This window comes from Chionomys nivalis, chromosome 14 (genome assembly GCF_950005125.1).
Source record: "Chionomys nivalis chromosome 14, mChiNiv1.1, whole genome shotgun sequence".
Lineage (NCBI taxonomy): Eukaryota > Metazoa > Chordata > Mammalia > Rodentia > Cricetidae > Chionomys > Chionomys nivalis.
In genome coordinates, this window is record NC_080099.1 from 1,516,459 (window position 1) to 1,543,537 (window position 27,079).

The following is a 27,079-nucleotide window of genomic DNA, read 5'->3' on the forward strand; positions in this document are numbered from 1 at the left end:
TATTTTTGATGTTTGCAGTCAAGACGATGTCAGCCTTTTATAGTCCTAGGGCAGACAGCAAAGTTGAGTGGGACATTTACCCCATCTCATGAAGCACTGAAGACAAGTGCTTACCTCAACGCTAGTTGCACCAGCAAGGGCATTCCCAAATGCATGTTCCTGTTTTTCAAGGAAAGATGAATGTTCCAACGAAAGTTAAAATAGAGTAACAGGTGAGCATGGCAGTATTTTAGAATTTTATATAGGTTGGTATATTTTCTCCTGGGGAAGACTGCACAGGGGAGGCCTTTAGAAGTAGGATAGAACAGACTATGCTTCACAAGTGAATTTATTAGCATCTCTCTGGGGGGTCAAGAGACACACTCAAAGCAGCTCTTTAATGTTGTTTGCTAAAATTTCCACAGTTTCTGGTATAAAGATATATTCATGTGGTGTGACTTTCCAAAAGAAAGTAGCTGAGCAGAACATATGAAAGGCCTGATTTGGAGTGGCTTAAAAAATATTGCTAACAAACTAAGTGACCATTTTGACATTCCCATGCCTTGCAGATTAATAAAGGGTAGTGCCATTAATTTTCTTTTATTGTGAAAACATTAGCGAGTCTCATTTTGTCCCAGTCTAAGTGCACTTGGTAACCTCTGAGTGTCACAATGGTGCTGGTTGTGTAGGTTTTAGGTTATTCTGTACTAAAAGAGAAATTGTCAAGGAGAACAGAAGAAAGGTTTGCAATAGCTCTGGTTCCTGTAAAATTCTGGGAATGAAGTCAGGTTCCTCTCTTGTCCTCAGTATTTCCTGAGTACTTGTCTTCTTGGTTAACTCCAGGGGATCCAGCAAAAGCAGGATCTTAAGGGATTGTGACCACTATAGCCAGGGCAGTGCAGGATGAAAGTTAACTGTTTTCCATCCATGGGTCTCTGGTCCAGCACTCTAAACCACAGTCAGCACAAAAGTTTAAAGACCCATCCCTCTGCCTTGCTTTGTACCTTGAACTTATTTGAAAGGTAGATGACAAATAGCTTTTGGAGGATGCTCTTACTTCTAGTGGTGTTACTGTAAGTGTCTGGGCTACAGATTAATATTGTTTTATCCAGGGTGACACAGATCTCTAAGTTGAAGAAGACTCAAAGTTGTGTCTGAATTGAGTGGCATCATCACAGATTTAAAGCATATGTGTTCAGCATGTTAGCCGACACCCTATTCTGGGAAATGAAGACTATAGTTATTTTGAAAACATCTTGCTTAAACTTTAAGCTCAGAAAACTTGAAGAATGACTCTGGCACTGAGACATGACTGAAAGTATTTAGCACCTAAGAATTTTGTTAAAGTTCCTGATTTTCTTTTTATTTTTCTTCCGAATCTCTGGCAGCAGTTTGAACACTGTTCTTCTGATTCCGATTTCTCCATACCTGGCTTCCTTGCTTTCTTTTTGGTACTGAAGAGGTGTCATTTAATATTTCATCTTCTGTCTGTAATGCTTTGACTTTTATTTCCTCCTCATATTCATTCATGGTTTGTCAACGTATACTGCTGGTTGTACAATGTAATAAAGTCTGAATTCTATGCCACTTATCAGTACTCTTTGTTTACTGAACTCTCACATGTCAGCATCCAATCAGCCTGACACTTTGGGTGCTACTCTTGAGTCCAACAGTTTATCCTCTCAGATATCACAACTTAATCTTGGTTCATAAAAAGAGTACTCCTTCTATGGGTAAATTATATCATTGTCTGACTTAAATCTTTTAAGAAATTCCCACTTGTGTTCCTTATCTTCGTGTTTAATTCATCTGTAAGTAAAATGTTACCCCCTGCCACAGTACCACTGATGGTCAGGATTTGGTTTTCAAGGCAAGATCAATGCTTTGAATGATGAAACCACATAGTAGGTTATCAGGAAACCCCTTTGTTTGTGAATAAATATATGAATTAATGAATGTGTGACTGTTGTGGAGTCTTCAAGGTAGACTTGGTATAAAGTCCATAGCCTTCTACAGACTCTTTTCTTTTTTTTTAAATAAGTAAAACTTTTGCAGATAGTGTTTTAGGGTTTCTATGGCTATGAAGATAAACCATGACCATGACAACTCTTACAAAATAACAAATTTAATTGAGTAGCTTGCGGTTTCAGAGGTTTAGTCCATTATTGTCATGGTGGGACATGGTGCCATGCAGGTAGACATGGTAGGAGCTGAGTGTCATACATCTTGACTTGCAGGTAGCAGAATGTAGTGATATATCTTGAGCATATATAAGAGTGAAACACTTCCTCCAACAAGACCACATCTATGCCAACAAAGCCATACCTCCTAATAGTGCCACTTCCTTTGGGTGCAATTTTTCTTTCCAACCACCTCAGTAAGGTTCTATGCCTCATTGGTAAAACATAGAGATGAATAATGGTAGTATAAACATGTTATTTATAGGAATTCATACTGGCTATTTCCTTCTCTGTAAATAAGCCTGATTATAATTTTGTTAGTGCTTATTCCAAGTGGACAATGAGTATCTCTGCTTAAAGTGGGGTTTCTAGAGTCAAACTGACAATCAGGCTTTTTGTTCAAGTCTTCAAAAAGAAAAGCAGAAAGTAAAAAGCTCCTATCCATGTCTCCAGGCTGGCCAGAACATCTGTGCCAATCTAAATGCTACAGGCTTTCATTGGTCATGTTGTATTCTGAGGAATCTGCTTCCTTATAGCCATCCTTAACCTCTGTATCTTATATTCTTTGTGCCCCATTTTCTACAATGACTCCTGAGTTTTGGGAGGAGGGGTGTGATGTAGCTTGTGCTCAGGTTGTGGCATTGTTTTGAGAGGTTTTAGAAGCAGTAGAAGATGAACCTCCTTGGATGAAGTAGGTCACTGGGAAATGAGCCTGACTTTGCACCCTGACCCCACTTCCTGACATTTCTCTTTTGTCTAATCAACCCAGATGTAAGCAAGAAGCCTATGCTCCTGCTGCCACAGGTGAAAGCCACTACTGTTTGCCATGTGTTCGACTCCACAACAGGCAACAAGTCATGAGCCACAAACAAACCTTACCTGCCTCAACTTGTTTCTCATTGAGTATTTTGTCACAAGAAAATTAATGGATGAATACATCAAGTATCAAAGGATCTTACCAGTTCCAAGGGTATAGACTACAAAGAAGGTGTTATCTTAAAAAATACCTTGCTGTGGTAAGAGCTTTGGCAGATATAGATGATACACATGTAGGTGAACAGTTGCTTTGAAACATTTCCTCTTGGAGAGAGAAAGGGCCTCAGAGTTTCATGCAACTTCCAAGAAAGTTCCAACACTCGTGAGACACTTGAGATTCTCTAAGTGGTAACTGCTGGAGGAGAGGAGACATTTCAGTGATGTAGTTCCTTGCAAAATGAACAGTATATCCAGTAATGCAACATCTGTGAGTTGGCATCCTTGTGATGATGGATTTTGTGGCGGTATAGATACTCAAGTCAACCAGCCATCTGTCACTGTCTATTTGGTTTTAATAGAAATAGACTCCTAAGTGTCCAAACATCTATCTTCTCCAGGACAAATTCCCAATCGCTCTAGAACACATTTTGATGCTCTGAACTAAATATCTGAGATAGGAAGTTGGGAGAAATATTTAACTAAATTTACTTATTATTACAAAGAAAGATAATATTGTCCTTATTACTTCTTTAGCATTAAACCTATTTATATGTATAAATTACAAAACTGTTTACATATATTTAAGAAGGAAATTTTCTACAGTAATGATTATAGGAAAGAAAAAAAATATTCCATGAATAGAGACACTTTCTGTAGTCATTTGTTAAAGAGGAAATTTCAAAATTTGATATCAGCAGACCAACACTGACTCATAGCTGAGGTATGATGACCATGTTAGTAACATCTCTGATTATTCGTTTCTGCATCTGCAAAACAGAGAATAGATGATTTTATTCTGTCTGTAGAGTACCCAGGAGACCATTTATTCTGGGGAGATAAGATAAACAGTAATTACTTCTTAAAGCACCATTCTTCAAATGATGATTGATTTTTTTCTTACATCATAGAAACATTAATTTTACAAGTTTTGATGTTTTTAGTTATATGTGTCAAATGTTAAATCTGAGGAGAAAGCCAAACAAAAATCAATAGCATTGATTACCTTACCAAATAAGTCCTTTGTGGGGAGGTGTAGGATGTTACTTGGTATGAGTTGCTTAAAGATGGACATCCCTAGGATAAATGATAACAGCTCCTTGCTTTTTTATTCAGCATCTTAAGAGAGTAAAATAAACTAAAATGACTGTTGATGAACTCATTAAACTGTATAATGTTATTTAGGTATTTTTTTGTTGTTTTGGGTTTTTTTTTTCAAGACAGGGTTTCACTGTAGCTTTAGAGCCTTGGTGTGGGAAGTCCTTCTGTGTATGTTTTACTTTTATTGGTTAATGAATAAAGAAGCTGATTTCAGCAAATGGCTTAACAGAATATAGCCATGAAGGAAAAAATACAGAAAGAGAGTAGGCAGAGTTATGGACAAGCCATGTAACTGCCCCAGGAGAAAGATGTGAGCCTCATGGTAAAATATGAAATAGTAGAAATGGGTTAATTTAAGATATAAGGGCTAGCTAGCAATACACTTAAGTGATTGGCCAAGCAATGATTTAAATGATACTGTTTCTGTGTGATTATTTTGAGTCAGGGCGTTCGGGAAATGAATGAGCAGCATCCAATAACAGAGCCTGCCCTGGAACAAGCTCTTTTAGAGCAGGCTGGCCTTGAACTCACAGAGATCCACCTGCCTCTGCCTGCTTAGTGTTGCGATTAAAGGCATGCACTACCACCACCACCTGGCTATAATTTAGTTTGTAAAGTTATGTCTGAACCTATTGTTTATACCATGACTAGAGACCTGCTAGTTCCAGTTCATAGATTTCTGGTTAATCCACAGCACAAACACTTCTTTACTGGAACCTTAAACATTGAGCTACTATCTGCTTTCCTATTTACTTCAGACTTGCTACTAATCTTGGTCCGGAATCCATTGACATTTATAGCAGTATTCCTAAGTATACTTAACCTGTTTTGCCCATTTTTTTTCTATTTAAACAAAAATAATGGTGGTCCTCCACACCCGCTTTGTCTGCAACATGATCAACCCTGATGACATGACGTGTGTGCCTTTCTATGGAAATGTGAGAACAGTAAATCATCTTCTCAGTGGATGTTAACTTCTTTTTTGTTGGCATCTTAATAAAACAATGGATTTATACAAACACCACAATATGGTAGAATTCATACAGACAGCAGCCTTTAAGATTTTCTTGTCATTTTTCTGTGACACTATTTTTCTAGTTTTCTGATGTGACTGAAAACTTGAAGGAGTATATGCATGGTATATACATGTTCTGTCCCTGAGAGTAGAGGCTAGATTTGGCATTTTATTTTATTATTTTTTTCCACAATAATGTTACTGGAGACTGGAATTTATTAAGATGTTTAAAAAGGCAATTTCAAAAAGACAGGGTCCTGGAGGCTTGGCAGGATTCAGTCCCTGCTTTCTTCTCTTTTTAATAACTGTTATGCCACATCAAGAGTTGGTCTAACACTACTGATAGTCCCATGCTTATTTGAGGTGCCTCGTGTATTTGAAAGGATAACAATCACTGTTCCTAGGAACACTAGAATTTAGAGTACTCAACTCTGACTGTGTTAAAATTTTCATTGTAAAACATAATGAAATGAGTTGTTATGTTTGCCTTACATTAACATATCAAGCAATACAGATGTGAAAATCCACAGTCACATAGAGAGGGATTCTATATTTCCATGTCTAAAAAAATGTTTCCCTACATGAGCTGTATAACTTAGAAATGTACATTTCAGATTTGATATGTTTCCATTTCATTAGCCTACCTATCAGCACTTCATATGGTTATATCTGTTTGGGGGTTGAGAGTTTACTTCCTTTTAATAGCTTTTGTAAGTGAAGCCCTAACAAAAATACACAAACCTCTTTGTTTCTGTTGACATCACTGTAGAATTTTCCGACAGGCTGATGTGTTTCAAAGACTTATTAGCTGGCTGTGCTATTTTTAGAGGTTGTTGAACATTTTAATCATGAAACATAGCTGGAGGAATTGGGTGACTGGGAAGTGAACTTTGAGGCTTATAGATTGGCCCTGCTTCTGATCCATTCTCTGTTTCTTGATCTGCCCACACATAAGCAAGCAGTTATACTCTTGGTCCACACCTGTAAACCACTTCCCTGTTAAGATGGAAAATACCCTCAAACCAGTGAACAAAACTAAATCTGCCCTCCCTTAATTTACTTCTTGACAAGCTTGGTCACATTCATGTTAAAAGTAACTAAAGCAGGATATTGGTACAAGGATTGGGGTTTCTGTAGTAAAATGTCAAATCGTGTTGTTTAAAGACTTTTGGAACTAGTTTGCAGGAGAGATGTGAAAGAGCGTGGAATTGTGGCTTAGAAAAAAAATCAAATCCTAGAATGTTGTAAGCAAAGATTAATGAACAATACTGGTGTGAATGTTAAAGAGCAGAATGATAACAGAAATGTAGACAGTTAAGACAATATCGATGAGATTTTCTAGCTGAATGAGGACTCTGTTGGGAACTGGACATTATTAGGAACTTTGCAATTTGTCTCATGTTTTGGCAAAAATTTTGGTTGTGTTTGACCATATTCTGAATATTTTCATGATGATTAATTCAAAATTAATATACTAAGTTGTTTGGTGGAGGGAATATTAAAATGTATAATATCTAGACTACGGTATCATCATCATTTACTGCATTCACCTAGGTTTACATTAACAAGAGTGTAGAAACTAGAGTCAAAATAAACAAAATATGTGCAGTTGTTGAGGAAATGTTCATGAACTCATTTAAAGTTGCAGACAGAAATATTCAGTTTTAGGAAGAGATTAAACCTAATTAATATTGAGAATCGGGCAGTTTTGGACCAAGTAGCTATAATTGTTAAAGATTTTAGTGACATTAAAGATAAATGTCTAGCTTTGCACTGAGACAACAGGAAAAGTACCTTCAGGGCAAGATCTCACTCGTCAAAAGCTCCAGAATGTGAAGCTGAAAATACACTAAAGAAAACCTTCATATCAAAGGAAAGTATGGTGGTTAACTTTGACTGAATTTAGTATCACCTATTAAACAACTCTAAGGGACTGTCTGTGATGACATCGTTTCATAGGATAGGATTCTGGATGGAATAAAAAGAAGAACATGCTGATCTCCCCCTCTGCTTGTGGACTGCAGATTCAGTGTTGTCAGCAGGTTCATACCCCTGCCACCACAGCCAGTGCACAGCTGCCGTGGCGGATGTGTGAACAAACCTTGGTCTAAAGTAAACTCTTCCATCTTACCTCTCTTAGGTATTTTTCACAACAGTAACACCTAGTACAGACAGTGACTAAGCAAAGACAGTCTCTATACCATCCTGTTCTAACAGAGATATCTAAGGTCTTATTTACTCAAATTTAACCACTACATCACACAGAGGTCTCAGGTTCAATTCCCAGCACCCACACGGTGGCTCACCCTCTTCAGGCCGACATGGCCAGCAGACATGATGGGCTACTCAATCACATGTGTACGCCAAATGCTAACACACATGCAATATGAATAAATAAATCTTTAAAATCAATTCTTTGGTTGACTGTAGTAAAAGAATTGGGAGTTTTGGATAGTCATTTACTTTTGCTCCAGGGGACACTAGGTAGCTGGGTCACCAAGCATCTGTGAGGATGTGAGGATAAGATTTCCCAAGTGGATCTTTACTTAAACTATAAAAAGTTTTCTAATTCTTTTCAAAAGTTTTCTAAGATGATGCTCTGATTTAGATATGACAAAACTGGCTATCAGACAGTAACAGTATTTTTCCATGGCAGGCTTATGAAGAGTAATACTGATAAACACATTATTTAAATTTATTTAGTAGAAAATAGTATTGCCAAAGTAAAACTTTTTATTTTTGTAAAACAATTCATTGTTTTGATTATAGTCTGGAATTCCTGATGGGAACACAATTACTTGAAAATGTTCAATATATTAAAATGAATAAAGTTATTACTAGAACATTTCATTATACTCTCAATTTCCTGACAGTGTCACTATTCTTGAGAGAATATTCTGTGTAAGAAGAACATTATGACTTCAAAAATTTATCAGGAACTTTGTTCTAAAGATCATGAAATAAATTATTTGCTCTGTAAATAATTTATAGAGTAGTTAACCAAAAAAGCTACCAGAAAATACTGAGTGATGCATGGTTTAAATGCATATCACATTCAAATCTACTTCCGATGGGATTTGGTTTTGCAGTGGTTAATTCTGTAGGATGTTTATTTCCATCTATCAGGTGCCATTCCCTGTGTAGTTTCCATATCATAGTCTTTTCTGTACAGCTATGACAGAACAGAATGTCACACTCCGCTGATGGTCCCTGGGTCCCTACGGACTTGCGAGCAGAGAAGAAAGACACACATTTCTGTGTCAGAAGTAATGAGCATCTTTCTTTCTGCAATTTCTACAGCACTTCTTTGTTTGTCTATTGATTCCTAACGATTCCTTCTGCATGACATTCTCTCTTTTTCATAGCGCTCTTTATTTTCTCCTCCAACCCTGCAACCCAGAATAACTACAGAAATTCAAAATGAGCATGAAAATAGGACTTCAACATGGTGACATAGAAAAATAATGATGAAGGTAAATGATGATCCCAGGTTTGATGTATTATTTAGAAACCTCACGGAGCTGCTGTGAGCTCTTCCCCTGAGTACCAACAAGGTGTGACAATAGGAAATGCAGTGATGGGCAGGTGGGAGAAATTCTTGTCAAGTTCTTTTTCTTCCATGCTTTTGTATACTTGCTCAAGGGTCAATTAAAAAAAAAAAAACCCTCTGACTAGAATGACTGATAATCATTACACTGCTCAGGACAATTGTACTTTGTTATTAGTCAGCAGTTAATTATTTGTCTACTTGTCAGGAATCACTGCTACATGCTCACCTTTTCTTCACCTGCACCCTGTGAACAGGTGGAACACTTTATTTCATTAATGATGCTTGTCTCTACGCAAGAAAAGAGACTTAGAAACAAGGATTTATGTTCATACAGCAGGCCAGTCTGGATGTTTACTGCTAACAATGAACATGCATGGATATTATAAAGCAAATAACCATTCTTGTCTCTATAGCATTGAAAAGAGAAGAATTAGTTCGTTTTGGTTGTAGAAATTCCATGTAATTCTGCAGTATAATTAGAACCTTTTCACAAAAGAATCTGCTGTTCATATTCAGCCATATCTTTTATGAAAACCTTATACAAATGTATATTTTTAATTAAACAATGGAAAACGGTTTTTCAAGATGAAATTTTTCCCACTTGTATTATATAAATTATATTAATCTCATTGTCATTCGATCTTTTATTAAAAAAGGATTAACCTGTGACTAATTTACTCAAGAGTTTCCTTTGAGAAGTGGGGAAATTTTTCTAAGTGTGTAGGGGCTAAGGATTCAAGTGCCCCATTCTGTCAATGTTCACACTTGGTTCTGAAAGAATGTATTGTCTACTCCGGGGTTTAAATGTCAAATGTCAGGATCCCCATGGAGCATGAGACTACTGGAAGTGGAGTCTGCAATTGTTCTCATCTGTGGGAGACTCTTATCAAAGTCATGATTCACCGTGTATTGGCAGGTTGTTTATATTTAATAGCAAATAATAAAATTAGGCTATCAAAATGAAAAATATTAGGGAAGAAAGCATGAGAATGATGGAAGAGCAATCCAGGCAAGATATGACTCTTAGTAAAGCCTGACCAACTGATAAAGAGCAATTAGGATGGTAACAACCATAAGGGAGTGTGTGGGTACTGTCCTGCTTACACTGAGAGTTTGGTTGAAGGGATCAATTAAGAGGAAAGAAAATCTTTCAGATAATTGTATTAAGAAGCAACTTCTATAGGTATTTTAAATACTCTATGAAAATATTTTATGATACATCAAATTTGTAACTGAAACTAATGATTATGGAGTCAGTAACACTGAGATTTTATGTAACATTAAGCAATGTAAAAGGAGTTGAATATGATGATATGTATCTACAGTCCATGAATTCTAAGCTGAGGTATTCAGACTATGAGTTTGAGGTCTGTCCCAAAAAAGGATGGAAGGAAGAGGAAAGAGGAAAGGAATGGAGAAAGGTAGGAAAACTGTAAAAGGAAAATGCAGTTTGGAATACTCTGTTTTTGCAGAACATAGTAAGCAGAAGAGGCAAAGGCTTCAACCCATGTATACACCAATAGTCCACAAGAAAGCAAGAAATTAGGAAGGGTGATGGAAGTATCTAACTCTTGCTCTCAGGTCTCTGTCTCAGGGGTCTGGGTGATATGACTATGCACGAAGAAGCCTTATATTCTGTGGTCATGATTAGTAATTATTGGTAGTCAAGATTCTAAGCTAGAGAACTGTAGAAAGTTTGCTATAGAGATCGGATTATATGCCTTTCTTCTCAAAGAACAGGTGGAATCTTAAAAATTGTTCCGTGGCCAAGGTAGGTCTCATTCCCCGACTCATAGCTTTTTCCTTTGGAAGCTTAAGATCAGTACAATAATCAGTGTGATAAAACAGACTGAGATGCATATATTTAGGTAAAAATCCCAAGTTCTTAGGTGCTAAATTTTTGTGCCTAGCATAACTGAAATATAGTTTCTACAATAGTTATGTTATATAAAATGGTAGTTTTCAAATTGGTTTTCCATTTTCTCCTTGGTAGAAAAATATGAAATTGTGAATTTGTGTATGTTTTAAGAACTTCAAGATATGATTTTGTTTATTCATCTGGGTTTCTAGGTGTAATCCTCACAATACTATTTGTTTGTTGTAGAAATATTAGGCTAGAACTGATTATTTCTCCATCTTCTGATTTCCTAACCATAAAGGTTAGGAAATAAAGGTTCATTTGTCCTATAAAAACAGTCCCTATGTCATGATCATGTGAGTTTTTTAACTTAATGATGGTGCACAATGAATATACATGTAGTAGAAACTGTTCATTGGATTTTGAATTTCAATCTTCTATCTATGAATGCTATACAGGTGTCTGTCTCTATGACGGTGGGTTGCAGTTCTGTCAGTCTCAAAGTCATCAGAGTAACCGGCTGGTGCTTCCTAGTGTAATGGACTGCTGAGCTATAGTAATTAGTAGGTTAGGTGTATCATGCATTTTATAGAAGGATGTTTTTCATTAGTGCATCAGGATCTTAAGCTAAGAAGCATCATTGAATGAATACTTATCCACTACCTGTGATCCATGTACTCAGACATAAAGATGAAGAGAAAGGATCAGGTCTTCCAGAATAATACAATAAACAGAAAGCAGATAAATATGTAATGTGAATTAAGGTAGAAACTGATGCAATCAGGAGAAGCTTGGGCATCAGGAGTGACTTGGACAGGGGAGGAGCTGCATTTGAGAGTCTTCTGATCCGATCTCTGTGAAACATGATTTTAAATTAGGACGTACTTGAATTAGAAACAGAAATGTCTTGTCAGAACTAAGCAACAGATAGATATCCTTGAATGATTCCTATGGATTCTCACCAGTCATACTTTCAGGAAGAGACATTCACGACCTACAGTATTTGAACATTTAGTATAGAGCCTTGGGGTTAAAAGTCAAGCATTGAGGGGAAGAAAGACAAACCAGGCTCACCTGGGAGATACACTCAGTGAAGGAAATGCTAAACGTTCCATGTAACAACGGTATACAAGATATGGAGAACCTTGTGGTACATGACACATGATCCCTTTTTATTTAACTGAGAGAGGGCTTGCTATTCTGCATGTGTGGTACAGGGAAGATTTTAAAGTTCCACTGATGTCAAAGGTGGCATTGTCAGAAAATTAAATTTAAACAACTGTTAGCCACTGCAATTCTGTCCATTGCATATAATCACTAAAATTAAAACAGAGTTTCTCATGGAAATCAAGTCTCAGTGCAGAAGTTGAACTTCAAACCTCTGATGTTTAAGGCAGTCACTATCAAAAAGATCGCCATCTCCAGTTGCAGCCTGTGGGAATTCACAGGTGTTAAAACTAGCTCCAGACGACTCCTTTATTGTTTCTTAATGAAGAACAGGGGCATATGGAGATTAACAAGTGGAAATAAACATTAATCAAGTGTAAGAGATACAAAGTGCTGTGTGAGGCTGAGATTTTGGTTTTCTGGGCATGTACAGTTCTATGCCGATTGAGCTGACGAGACTGCTATTTCACTTGAAAATAATAATGCACCAGTTTCAACATTTTAGCTTTCACCTTCTGCGTAACTAGCAGAACTATTCAAATGCTTTTGATGTGGTAGCAGAATGATTCCCTCTTTTGAGAGTGATGATCAGGGCCCTTGTGATTTCCTGGTACAAACTATTTGAAAGGTTGAAATGAGGAGGTGAGTAGCCTGTGATGATATTGAATTGCTTGGGTATGCGTCTGAACAGCCAGGAACAGAAAAAATACAAAGACCAACTAGAAAGTACTCTTTGTATCTCAGGGGCTTTTAGAGGTTCTTGGTGCATATGGATTTTGGGAACATTATTTTTTTCATTTGGTTTGGCTTTCTTTATCCATTTGACCTTGATCATATGGAATGAAATATAGTAGTTTTTCAGTTCTCACAGAACAAAGAGTTAGGCACTAATGTTCATGCACTTATATTGTTGGCAGACACCAAATTTTATTGGTATTTGTAGACAGCTCATATAGCAAAGCCTTACAAATCTGTTGTTATTATATAAGGTCAAAATCGCAAACCTGAAATCATAACACAAACTTATGTTTTCAATGAAGCCATAGAAAACAACGTGTAATAATAGTACCCGTTTCATTGTTTCAAAGATTTTTTTAAATTATTTGCCCATATTCCCTTATCAGAAGGACCCACTTTACAGCTTGATCTCATGGAGTCATCTCCTCAACTGAGACTTCTTCCTCTGATGACTCTAGCTTGCATCAAGTTGACACACAAAACCAGCCGGTACACTAACCGAATTTTAAAGCTATCTATGTTGAAAATTGCAGTACCTTATTGTAAGAGTGAAAATAGCTGTGTGTGTATATGTGTGTGTATGAATGTATGTATGTATATGTATATATAATTATATATATATATATGTTTGGGCACACATACTTGTAACAATAAAAATGAAAGAAAAAAGCTATCAACTTGGACGTAGGGTTTGAGAAGGGGTTTGATGGAGTGTAGCAGGGAAGGACTGGAGTGGGGAGTGAGGGGATGAATAAGATAATTATAATTTAGTTAAAACATATTTAAAACTCCTTGAAATCACTCACTTCATGTTAATTGGTCTATTATTTTGCTAATTAGTAATTTCCTATATTTAATTTTATTTACTTTTGTTACATTTCTGAACTGTCACCTAACTTCTTTTTCAAAATTTTTTATTTTAGACTTGACTGGCATATAATAAGTGTGGATATGTGTAGAGTATGACGTAATGTTCCAGTATACATGTATATAATAGCAGTAGTCAAATCAACCTAATTAGCATATCTATACCATGATATATTTACCATTTCCTTTTAGAATGAACTTTGAGATCTTCTCCCCATAACCACCGAGATTACATTCTATTTATGGTCTGTCTTAAGGAAATTCAATCAAGCAGTGGCAGCTGTCACCCAGATTGAAAACATTTGTATCTGATGGGATCAACTACCACAGTTGCTTATATACTGTAAGAACTTGAAGTTTCCCAGGGAATATCAAATACTGTAAGGTAAAAGCCATGGGTTGAATTCAAATATGACTTCTGTCTTCCTAAAGTCTTGTTTGGCTCATTGTGTCTTGCCTCCTACTATATTAGATCTAGATGAAGCTATGTTGGTTTTCCCAGGGGTTGGAAATGTGGGTTAAAAAAAAAGACATCAGAAAGATTTTTTTTTGTTTATTTATTTATTAAAGATTTCTGCCTCCTCCCCGCCACGGCCTCCCATTTCCCATTTCCCTCCCCCTCTCCCAATCAACTCCCCCTCCCTCAGCAGTCTGAAGAGCAGTCAGGGTTCCGTGCCCTGCGGGAAGTCCAAGGACCTCCCACCTCCTTCCAGGTCTAGTAAGGTGAGCATCCAAACAGCCTAGGCTCCCACAAAGTCAGTATGTGCAGTAGGATCAAAACCCATTGCCATTGTTCTTGATCCTAGAGAAAGAAATTTTTGAATGAACATTTAGTAAGTACACTGGCGGTCTCAGAAATGTGAACTTAGCCAATATGGTGTTCTTTTCAAGTAATGTCAAAATAGCTAGCGTGAGCAGATGTAAAACCAATGCTGTAACACAGTCTCTCATTTTCAGCATGGCTCTATTAGAGGTAAAGTTTAATTGTAGTCAGTTTCGTTGAGTATCTGCGGAATAATTCCAGGAATATTTACAATTTTACTTTCCCTGAGGTAACTCTGATGTGAAGTTTTCAGTTTTGATTTGTAATACTTTACAATTGCATCCAAGGGTGGCTCATTCCCTCGCAACTCCCTTGTCTGTTTGCACCCCCTGCCCCCATCCACTCCTCCTCTGTTTCTGTTTAGGAAAAGACAGGTTGCCCGTGAGTATCAAAAACATGGCATATCAAGCTACAGTAAGACTAAGCACCTCCCCATGAATTTCATCTTTTTTACATTTGAAAGGCATATTTCATGAGTCATAGATAGGTAGATAGAGATAGATAGATAGATAGATAGATAGATAGATAGATAGATAGATAGATACTTGTATAGAGTAGTCCCTAAGGCATCCATGAAAACACACTTGTGAGGCATAATAATACTAATGTCAGATGATTCCTTTTCAGGATTACACTCATTTTGATGCCAAAGCCATGTTCCCCTGCCCAAGATATTCCAAGCCAACACCCAACTTTGGTGGAAAATGTAAGAACTTTCTTCTCACAGAAACTAGGCTGATTCTATGAATGCTCCTTTACATTTACAACACTCTTTTGGACATTTCTGCAGTCCATCCTTCTTAACGCACCATTATCCCTCTTTTCTTTGTCCTTCTATCAGATTTGAATACATAGCCTGAAAGCTCTTGCTGTCTCATGCTCTTTTCTTAAATACAACTCTAGAACATCCAAGACCAACGCCTTTAAGATTTTGAACAGAACCAATGGATATAAATAGTGCCAAGAGTCAGCTAGAAAACCAGAAGAAATTTGGATATTTGGCATCTAGTCACTCTATAATGAGCTGATGGAGAGCTTAGCATTGTATGAGGTAATTACCACCTTTTCATAGCATAGTCCCATCTTACCGATAAAATAACACCGTCATGTGGAAGGTGTGGAGGCATGGCTCATGCTCACAAACACAGGCAGAATCAGCAGACTCTGACTCATGGTAATTATATATTATGTTGAAGTATATTGAAGAACTGTGACTCACTGATAAGTAGGTAATAGCTGATTGCAAAAAGGAAAGAGCCTCTGCTGTGGTTTACAGAGCATCCTTTCCTCCTTGAGTTGAAAGGCAGTCAGTACAACAGTAGATTCAAGACTTTATTGTCAATGTATCAGATTTTCAGACATCTGGAGGATTACTTAGATCAATTCTGTAAGGCTAAAGTCAAGACTAGGTTTAGGAAAATAAGAAACCCTGTAAAAGGAAGACTGGATGAATGTCTTTGAGCATATTGTCTGTACAAACACTATAACATTGAGTTTGCAGCAATGTCCAACCCTCCATGTTGAATCTTAATTGGAGATGATGATGAGTCCTCTTCTCTACGAAGCAAAAATTTCTACCTTGGGAGTTGCCTCCACTGACTCCTTTAGTGTCTGTCTTAACCACATGCACTAGTTTCTGTGAGAGTCTGTGGCATTAGGGTCATCACCTTCATGATAAAGTTCAGCAGTGTCTGTCCTCTGCAAACTATACCTATCAAAAGTGGTGTCCATAACAATGGGGCAAGGGGTCCAGGATGGACTAAATTTTACCAGTTGCTAAGCATGTAGTGAAAAGACTTATTTGGTAAATGAGTGCTGTTATGTAATGTGGTTCAGAAGAAGTATTTCTGAAACTCTAAGAATAGAAGAATTCCTAGCTACAATCTAATAACATCCCAATTTTATTTCTTCTTCATGGTATAGGCATTCCCGACTTCAAAATCAGCTTTGAGAGCCTCTTGACCAAAGAGGACTCAGATGTACAATACATAAAAGCCAAATCTTCAGCTCTCTAAATAAAACTGGCAATGTTCTTGCTTCAACTCTCCAGTACTTACTGAAAAGAGGAGGGCATAGTAGGATGAGCCATTCTACCCAAACATCCAGACAGTGCTTATTATCCCTGTACTAGCCATTGTTGTTTCCCTATTCTGTCTGTCATGAAGACAAATTGGTGTGGTTACTACTTTGTACAAGACTTAAAGCCTATTAACAAGACCTTACTTTCTTTCTTTCTTGGTATACCAGCATTGATATCTTATTTTCACTCTCCAAGATAATTACCTATTTTCAGAGATAGATCCATGCCCAATATTATCTAATACATCCTTACTCCCATACTCCCCAGATCTCCGGGCATACTCTTGGGAAAATCAACAATATGCAGACAGTTATGACAAAGGATTTACAGAAGCATCCATTAACTGCTTCAAAATGCTCAGCTCTATCAGAGCCATCAGCCACATTCAGTTTCCAAAGTACTTCACTCTTGTTCCTTCTGTGGATGGCGTTCTGTTTGTTCTTCAGATTGAGAGTCTTGTAGAATTGATTTCTTCCTCTTGCTGGCAGTGTTAGTGCACAGGGACCACAAAGTTCTGAAGATAAATTCCAATTTTATCAGACCCGAACATGTTTCCTTGGCCATGACATCAAACAAAATTAAGAACCCCTTTCTTCGCAAGAATGTATGCTATTCATGACTTTCCTGTCCAATTACCAAACGACAACTTAAAAGGCCTTTTGTTCCCACAGGATATCACAGACATTGGATTCTTTTTTTCTGGACCAATTTTCCATTCTACCAGCTAATGAAAACTGACACTACTGAAGCCTTACATTAGGCAGGCTCTCTGGAGGACATCTTCTACAACCTGAAGAACTTGCCAATGATCATAAATATTTGTATTCGTACGTTGAGACAAGTGTTGTGGGTCCTAACTTTCCCAAGACACAGACATCAGAAATTCAGTGCCTGTTATATATCCCCACTGACTTCCTGACAAAAGACTCTCATTATCTTTGCACACAATGACAGAAGTTCAAGGTCAAATGAAGCTTTTGTAGACTTGCTCCTGGGATTTCTACTTAACCTCACGATCCCTGAAATTATTCAGTCCTTTGTTTGGACTGAAAGTACCTTGCATTTTGCTGTTACTAGTCTTATTTCCTTTGAAGTACCTTCTTATGCACAGGCAAGTATTGCTTTGATTGTGGTGATGACACCATGGGTGTAAACTCATGTGCCCAGTATCCTCAAATTTTCTATACTAAACATATTTTTATTTTACTTTTTCCACAATAAAGCTGTAAAAGAAAGAAATCCTTCATCTTACTGCACATATTACTATTTATTGCTGAAAAATTTGAATTTTTTTACTGTTCTTCTTTTCTCATAGAAGAGCCTCTTGACTGTTGTATCTTATTTGGAACCCGTCTTCATTTTTAGCTGACCTCTGTAGACAGACAAAATTGTGATTTGTTAATGAGTACTTTCTAAGAACTGAACAAGAAAGCTGTAAAGGTGGATCGACAGTTAGAATCTACTAATACTCAAGTCCAAATCATTTCAAACTGCTAATTATGTGCAGGTTGCCACTATTGTAACCATTACAAACACTGACTGATTAGGTAAAGAGAGCAGTATCTACACTGAGATACTTTTGTGGAGGTGCAGGAATTTTGATGAGCTTTGAAGGAACATTATTTCTTTATTAGAACTGATACATTCTAATTAAACAGGGCAACCATATGAAGCAACTTCATGAAGCAAAACTTCTCATTTTCAAAGAGATATAATCTCATAAAGAGAATAATGGAACAGGAAGGATTAAATGGATGAGGGTTTGTCTGATAAAGGTCCCACAGACCCCCAAGGTATTACCCACTATTGTCGCTGTTCTTGGGTATTCTTCTGAATTCGAAAGTAAGACCCTCTTGCTGAATATACCACATAGTTGAAATCATAGACTATGCAAAAATCTTCTGGTATTGACTTAGTAGCATCATCCCTACTTGCTAGCTGTCATAGTGATAGGAAGTTCTGTGCACACTACTGGAGAAGAAAAGCAATCAACAGTCTTATCTACTTGTGTTCTCAGCGAACTATGATAATGACCTACCTAGCAAGACAGACCCACTGGTTCAACGTTGGTGCAAATATCATGGCAGCAAACAACTACTTTCTGATGGGATTTAGGGCCTAACGTAGTTGTGTAAATGAAAAACCTGACTAGATATGTAATAGGCCCTAGGGGAGATCCTACTCCTACTAATCTGCTAACAGGACATAATATTAAACTAATTCCTACTGACTACTCATTGTACCCTTAGATTATGGCATTTCCTTATTGATGGTAATGATACAACCATAATTATAGAAGTTTCTTTTTGCAGTAGTTTGCAATTCATACAGAAATTCACAACAGGACAAGGTACAGAGAGTAAGGCTGAGTGAGTATGTAGTACTCAGCCCTAAACAGAACATCTGTATTATACCCCACCTCCCAAAGGGTTCAGTAGGTATCGGAGACAGGGGATAGAAAGAGTGTAAGAGCCGGGGTTGGTGGGTAACTAAAAGGAAGCAGTGTTTTTCAGACACATTAGGGAAGTTGTCCATATGAATGCACAGTGATCATAACAGCATGTGCAAGAACTGTACAAGTTCAAGCCAAACAGGTTCACAATATGAAGTGCTAACCCTAGCTAAGGGGCTATTGGCAATTGACAGCTGCCAAGATAAAAGTTGTAACTTGCCGGGCGGTGGTGGCGCACACCTTTAATCCCAGCACTTGGGAGGTAGAGGCAGGCGGATCTCTGTGAGTTCCAGGCCAGCCTGGACTACAAGAGCTAGTTCCAGGACAGGAACCAAAAGCTATGGAGAAACCCTGTCTCGAAAATCAAAAAAAAAAAAAAAAAAAAAAAAAAAGTTGTAACTCCCTTTAAGGATGTGATTCCTTGCAGGTTTAACACAATCCAGTGGATGGCTTCCCATCTAAGACTATATAGTCAGTACTAATGGTACTTGATGTATTAATAAAAATACAAAGTTAAATGGGTATGGAATAGGATGGCCTATTGAGGAGATTAGGGAAGATGAGAATATTCTCAAAATGTAATATGTAATACTCTCAAGATTATAGAAATATGAAAATATATTAAAACACATCCTTATTTTCCAAGATATCAAAATCCAGTACAGACAATTAATTTCTGGGTATTGGCTGCGGGTCTTTGGATCAATTCCTATAAACCACCCGTTTCTAAAAGAACACATAGAAAACATAAAACTCCATCTCACCCAATTGACCTTTGTAGTACTTTTATGGTTGTTTGGTCTTTATTGTTATTCTAAGGTAGATTCTCTCAATAGAGAAGTTATCACTATACATGGAAGGGAAAAGGCTCAAGAGATTTCCAAAGGTAGACTGATGAAGCACAACAGTCAAATCAAATACACAACATTTGAATGTGATCAAATCCAAAACCGTGAGAACAGCAAATAAAGCACATGGACATGAGCCAAATTTTAGGTAACAGAGTAATTGCAATATCTAAAAATAATGTTATTCCTTATATGTTTACAGTATGTGTGTGTGTTTTACAGCTAGTTGAACCTAAGGGTTCATTCATGCGGATCAGTTGCCTACCACTGATACACACCCCTGACTAATCCATGTGTTGGGTTTAAGTCTGCTTCAGATAAAGCAACTGTTCTAACAGTCACGAAGCAACCCTTAGACTGTATCTGACTTCAGTTACCACGGTTTGAGGAATACAGTCCCTGCGGCAGTAATTAAGAAACTCTGTGAAGCATCGCTTATCATCTTGAAGCCTCTGTGCTCCTACCACAGCCAGTCCTCAGGAAAGTTAAGACCCAAGAATATCACATCAAACGGAAACTTTCAAAGCTCTCTGAATAGTTCCAATTTCTGCACCTAAGGTGTTATTCTTTATTGTTAACTATAGGACATTGTAACGGGAAATATAAACTGTGGCCATATGAGCTGGCCATTGAATGCTTATTATATATGGATGTTACTCCTATCCTTTATAGGCACAGGATACATAGACTAAATATAGAGCCTCGACTCAAATCCCATGTCAAAGTCCTATCATATAACCTTTTCCCCAGATAAATCAATCACAAGAAGCATAATCCAAGTACTCTAATAGAAAGGAGACCAATTGGAGGACAGTCACAATGCTGAGCAAGAAACCCCGCAGTGAAACTCCTGGGGCTTGTGTCTGCTACTAAAGAGAGAGAAGCATCTACCTCCCTGACATCTACGCAGGAGACAGAACTAACTCAGAATTCTCCAGAAGCAAATGGAACCAGAAATGAAACATTTTCTTTCCTTCCAGACCTTCGGAACAAAGTCTATTTATATCTGGAGGAATGAACTGTTACTGTGTCTTTAGGCTCATTTTTTAACTATTATTTTCCTTCACTGTTTGTTTAATAATGTTGATAGTGAAGGTGAGATTCTTGAAGGTTTTCTCAGTTCTGCTGTATTACATTTGCTGCCTTGTGTAAGTGGGTAAGTGTACAAGCCTCTCCAAATCTCCCTTTCACTAGTTGGGTGGGGCTGGGTTCTGCTCCAGGGAGTATTGCTTCTTACTAGATCTTGTTCAGAGGGACTGGAAAGGCTTTCTGGATACCTCCTGCTAATTTTTGTCTCCACTCTGTTTTGTTATTTTTCTCCAGCAGTTTAAATATGCAGCTACTCAGTGAAAAAATGAATGGCATGCCCGAGTAAAGAAGATGCTGATACTGTGAGGACATTCAAGGATGGAGCAGTAGCTGATGGTGAAAGGCAGAGTATACAGATCAGTGGTTCTGAAAACCAGCACAGCAATGTAGCCAACTAGTGAAACTCAGAAGTAGGAGGAACTGAGTCATGTCGAAGTTTGCACACTGACCGTGATATACTAGTTCTCATAGCCACCCATTCTCTCTTTTCTTATCTTTATGTTTGTTCATGTTGACACAGATAACTTATTAAATGAAAAGAACCGTTCCTTCTTCCAAGGTCCACCTCCACGAAGCATTCCTGAAATCAGTGGTTTCCTCTCCCCCTTTCCATTCTCCCTCCCCTTCTGCTCCTTGAATACTGAGATGTATGCATGTATATACACACCTCAGGGTCTACCCAGAATGCGACCTCATTTTTCTCTGTGATCATTTACCTAGTGAGCAAAATATCACACATAAGACCTTAGGTTATCAAAGCTTACATCTCTAGAAAAAACGTCTTTCTTCTTTTCCTTATAAGGCATGCACTAATGTGTAATTCTTATCTAGAACAACTATTTGATACCCCCTCAGTGAACTATATATACTCCAGAAAACTAATCACTGAATTTGATTTGTTTACATTTTAACCCCAACTCACTTCTTACAATGGCTATCACATGGTAACCTTAAGTAGAGTATTTGTTGAGAAGTTTAAAAAAAGAAAAACAAAAAAGAAAGTGATTTGAATTAGTTCATTTGTGGCAATAGGTAGAAATTATTCCATCTGTAAAAACAGGATCCATGTACATGTGGCAGCATTTCTGTTTCCTCCCTGTGTCAGTTGTGACCCTGAGTTGGGTTTCAAGCTAGTAGGAATTACCGGACATTACAGTTTTTCCCTTATACTCAAGCATTCTGTCGTTTTAGATGTTAATGTATCTAAGTAGACAGTCACGCAGTTGATCTTAGAGCTCAGGTTATTTTGTTACAGAAGCAGGAGAGAAAAAAACAGCCTTCATTGTTAGAAACATGTATGACAGCACAATGCCTATTTCATTATTGTATTATTGCTGGAAGTAACCGACTTATTTCACATATGCATCTAGTATAACCATAAACTATGTTTGGCCAAAAGAGATCTGATTAATGCCTGAACTGGCAGGTCCTCAATTAGTGTGTGATGTGTTTTTTTGTGCCCTTTTAGAAGGAAAATTGTAAACTGTCATAACATGATTCTAAATGGAAAGATAATGTCAAAACTTCTTATAAAACACCGTGGGATATTTCAATTCTCTTAGCAAGAAAGAGCACAGATTTAATTATGGATCAAAATGCCTTCTGAATCAAGTGGTGAGACATGGATATTGGAATTCCTACAGTGCAACTTATTTTTCAATATGACAAGAAACTAGAGACCTAAATATCCAAGTGATCCAATTTCTCTTTCTTCCTATGGTTTCTAATAGGTAGGCATACTTCATGTAGCTCTATCTGAAATCAGAAAAGGTTAATGAATTTCTGACAATATGCAAATATATTAGAACTTATTTTAGGGCTAGAACAACACAAGAGGTTCACATTTGTAACTGAGGTGTTCTAGTAATTTACTGCCAATTCCACATTCACTAGCAGTGTGGTACGTTGTTAGTATTACTTTATTACCTCATTCCTGGAGTTTAAATGATCCGGAAATGGAACCTTCCATAACAGCATGGCATGCTAACCCTGAGGTTTGGGGGATATCAAAACAGAGAATCTCTCTTTCTCTAACATTTATTGTGTGTGTCTGTGTTACGTGTGTGTATGTGTGTGTATGCGTGTGTATGTTTGTGCCACATGTGTGTGGGAAAGGAGGTTGGCATGTACCATGACATATATTCAAACAAAACTTCTAAAGAAATGGATTCTTCTATCATGGGGCCTAGGGATGAAGCTCAGGTTATCATATCAGGACAATAGGCACATTTACTCAAGTGACCCATCTCTCTAATTCCCCATAAATTCTCTTTCAAGAATAAGCTCTTAATATTCAGAGTGAAACTGTGTCACAACCCATTGCTTTCTTCTAGACACGTTTCCATTAGTAGAAGTTATATTCCATTGTTCCTAACAGATTTTATTCTAGATTTCCATGAAAAATATCATTAGATCAACTTTCACATTGATCAGTCTGTCAGAGGGATCGGACACAGGGCTCATTGAACAGTGAAAACCGAAGAATCACTTGAACTCTGTTTCAAACTTAGGTGAGGGAACCATCTGTGTCTTTCAGTGGACAGAAATAACTGACACAAAGGCAGAGGAATAGTATCTTATTTTTAGTTTTGTAAGCTCACATTTCCTCTGAAAGTAAAGTTGTTGATTTTACTTTTTGTTTGTCTTTGCATATTGTAGAATAAAAAAATATTTATTTAAAAAATATATATGAAAATATTCATCATTAATTTGTCAAGTTTGAAAATTACCGCTTATCAATGTTTTTCTCTCTCATATTTGGTTTCAAATAAGATATCACTATTCAACAAAATTATGGAATGTCACAATAAGATATATGTTTACATTTAGTCATGAGCCATTTTCTTTGAAATATTTAACTTATAAGAACAGGTACACTAAGAAACTTAAAGGCTTATCATATTGCATCAAGTGAGTTTTCTATTGAAGAAGCTGAGAACACTAAAATTTAAAAGTAAACACGGATATACTTCAAAGCCCACCCAAAATTACCCATGCACTTCTTATAAACACCACATACACAAACACAAACGTACATACTCACGTAGACAACAGCATCATCTTTTCACAGTTTAAGAAATGTTTACGTCATCTTGACTATAGTATAGCATGGGCAAATTCTTCTTTGATCATGTCTCTTTAGGCATGAGGCTGTTTCATTTTGTTGACTTTTCCCACACTTGTTGCTGATTTTCCCACTCAGTTTGATTACTTTCTTCTGTGTTGCTAGTTTTCCCCACTATATATCCTGGATTAATTTCCCCATTTGCCTCTTGGGTCGACTTTGGGATCACTGGAGATTTCAGTGTGATTGTAAGTGTATCTGTGAAGTCTGTTGCTGAAGACTTTATCTTTTGCAGGAATCATATTGCCTTGCCCTTCTTTAATGTTTCTTGTATTCTTATCTCATATTTTTGCATCTTTTGTTTCTCTATAATTTCCATTTTTATTTGTAAATTTTCTCGGGGGCAGCATCCGTTTGGGACTCAATCCCTAGCAGCACTTAGAGAGGAAAAAATAAGATGTTACAAGCAGTATTCCTAAACCATGAAAGACAGAGAAAATACCCTATTATGATAATTTTATCTTGTCTTAAGAAAATGCAAAAGACAAAGAGATCATGACAAAAAATAATAATAATAGATAAAGCTTGAATGTTTTCGGTATGAGGAAATGGCAAACTTTTAGAGACATGGTTATCTTGATCTGACATTACATTGTACATACATACAGAGAGAATACTTAGATACCTGTCAATATATAGAATTTTAAAATGCCAATTTAAATAGAATTTACTTATTTATTTCACTTACTGTTTTGGAGACAGGGTCTCAGGTATCCCATGCTAGCCTCAAATTCACTACATAGCTAAGAACAGTGTTGAACTTCTGATCCTGCTTCAACATCCTACAGCTTTACTAGGGTTGTAAACATGCACAACTAGATACAATTTGGGCAGTGCTGGACTTGGAACACATGGCTTTGTAAATGCTAGCGATCACTCTACCAATCGGGCTACATCCCAAGCCCTAAATGAAGATTTAATATGTGACTTTTTACTTTATAAAATATCTAATGGAGCACGCCTATTTACATGTTAAGCTGCCTACCCTCTGTGGCCTACAAAATACTGCCATTTCCAAGAAGAAAAACATCTTAGGTGCTGAAAGGTTTGAGCTATGCTGCAAATCTTTAAGTACATCCTGAGACGATTTTAAACTTGTCTGAACACGACCTCCCATCCTTTGCCTGTACTTTCTTGCCTAACCAGCTAGAAAAACCCTCCCTGGAAAATTGGAAGTCGTAGGTAACGCTGTGGGGCTTCCGCTCACTTAGCACCTGCCGCAGAGTCCTTCGTCCTGATTATCTCAGCAACAGATTTTGCCCTTCCACGCTATGTTCAGTAGAAGTATAAAAAGACGCAAGCCATGGACAAAAAAGAATTTTTTCCCCTGAATTGAACCTGTAATTTAAAATGGAGCTGCAGAGAGGAGCAGGATTCCTATGCCTGCTTCTAAAGTCTTTTCCTACAGTCTCCCTGGGGCTGGAGAACTGCACAGCTAAGACTAAGCTACATTATCCATGGATTCTAGCTTTGATTTGGTTCCTCGTGTGTTTTTAGTGTTCCATAAAAGTTAGCAGAATAAAGGAATGTGACAGGAGCCACTATTTATTTAAAGTATAGGGACTGTGGTGTCCTGAATGAGAATGACTTCCCATAGGCTCATATATTTGAATACATGGGCCCCAGTTGGTTTGACTGTTTAGGAAGGAGTAGAAAGTATAGTTTTATTGGGAGTGGTGTGTTGGAGTGGACTTTGCGGTTTCAAAAGCCCATGCCCTTCTAATTAGCTCGCTCTTTGTCTTCTGAATGTAGATCAGGATGTAAGTTTTCAGTAACTGCTTTAGAACCATGACTGCCTGCTTACTGCCATACTCCCTGACATGTTGGTCATGGACTCACCCTCTGAAGCTGTAAGCTCAATAAACTGTTTCTCCTGTTAGTTGCCTTGGCCATGGTGTCTCATTATGGCAAAGGAAAAGCAACCAAGAAGGGGATCTGTGCCACCAGATGGTGAAGCCTGATTACTGTGAAAAGCTTTTCAGAGTGGTGCTCTGTCTGTACATCACAGAAGAGTGCTGTCTCTGATTTATTTATTATGTATATAATATTCTGTCTGTGTTGTGTGTATGTCTGCAGGCCAGAAGAGGGCACCAGACCTCATTACAGATGGTTGTGAGCCACCATGGGGTTGCCAGGAATTGAACTCAGGACCTTTGGAAGAGCAGGCAATGCTCTTAACCTCTGAGCCATCTCTCCTTCCTCATATTTTTCTACAAAAGACGGAAACTGTGTAGTCTGGGATTCACCCTGAGCTGAAGGATTGGGCTTGTTATGGACATCTTAAATCTCTCAAACAGGAGAGTGTGTCACACTGAGTTACTTCCTCTGAATGGGTTACACTGGGCTTGTGCTTAAAGAATTTCTCAATCTTTGCTCTACCCAGGAGAAGACTGGAGTCACTAAGCTTAAGAATTCTGGTATTGGGGGAAGGAAATGGGAGACGGTGGTGGGGAGGAGGCAGAAATCTTTAATAAATAAATAAATAAATAAATAAATAAAATAAAATAAAAAAAAAAGAATTCTGGTATTAGCACCAAATCAGTAGATACTTCCATACAATCATGTGTTTACTTATACTTATATCCACCACATCACAATTCTCTGATATTAGGAAAACTATTATTTTGATGAATTCTGAAAGTAGATCTTTGATATTTGAGGAATGTTACTACAAAATTTCACTTCTTAATTTTACCAGCTGGATGGCTACTTTGTATGGCTATAGAAATATTATGGGGGCTACACATAGTAGTAATTCGTGCCTTTAATTGCAATATTTTGCAAGTTGTGGTGGGAGGATTGTGAATTTGACGCCAATGTGATGATTTTTATAGTGAGACTCTGCCTCATAAAAACAAGGCCTAACAGTGTATCTCAGTGGTGGAATTCTTGTTTAGCATTCATACGGCCTTGTGTTTGATCTACAGCACACACAAAAATAAATATATCAAGGATATACCTGTATACATATTCTTCTATAATCTGTGTTGCTTCTTTATTTCTATATTCTTTACTTCCCAACAGGAAATCAAATTACACAGAAGGAGAAATGTGTATTTTTTTTTTTTTACAGAGGAAAACAGTTTTCCCCCTTATAACCAAGAGAAATTGAGAATATATAACCGAAGAGACTCATATCACACTTATTTTATGTTTAAGTTTTATATTTGAAACAGTCATCTGTTGATACATTGTGTATCTTCTGTCATGCAACAATTTCCTCTGAATTGAAGTTT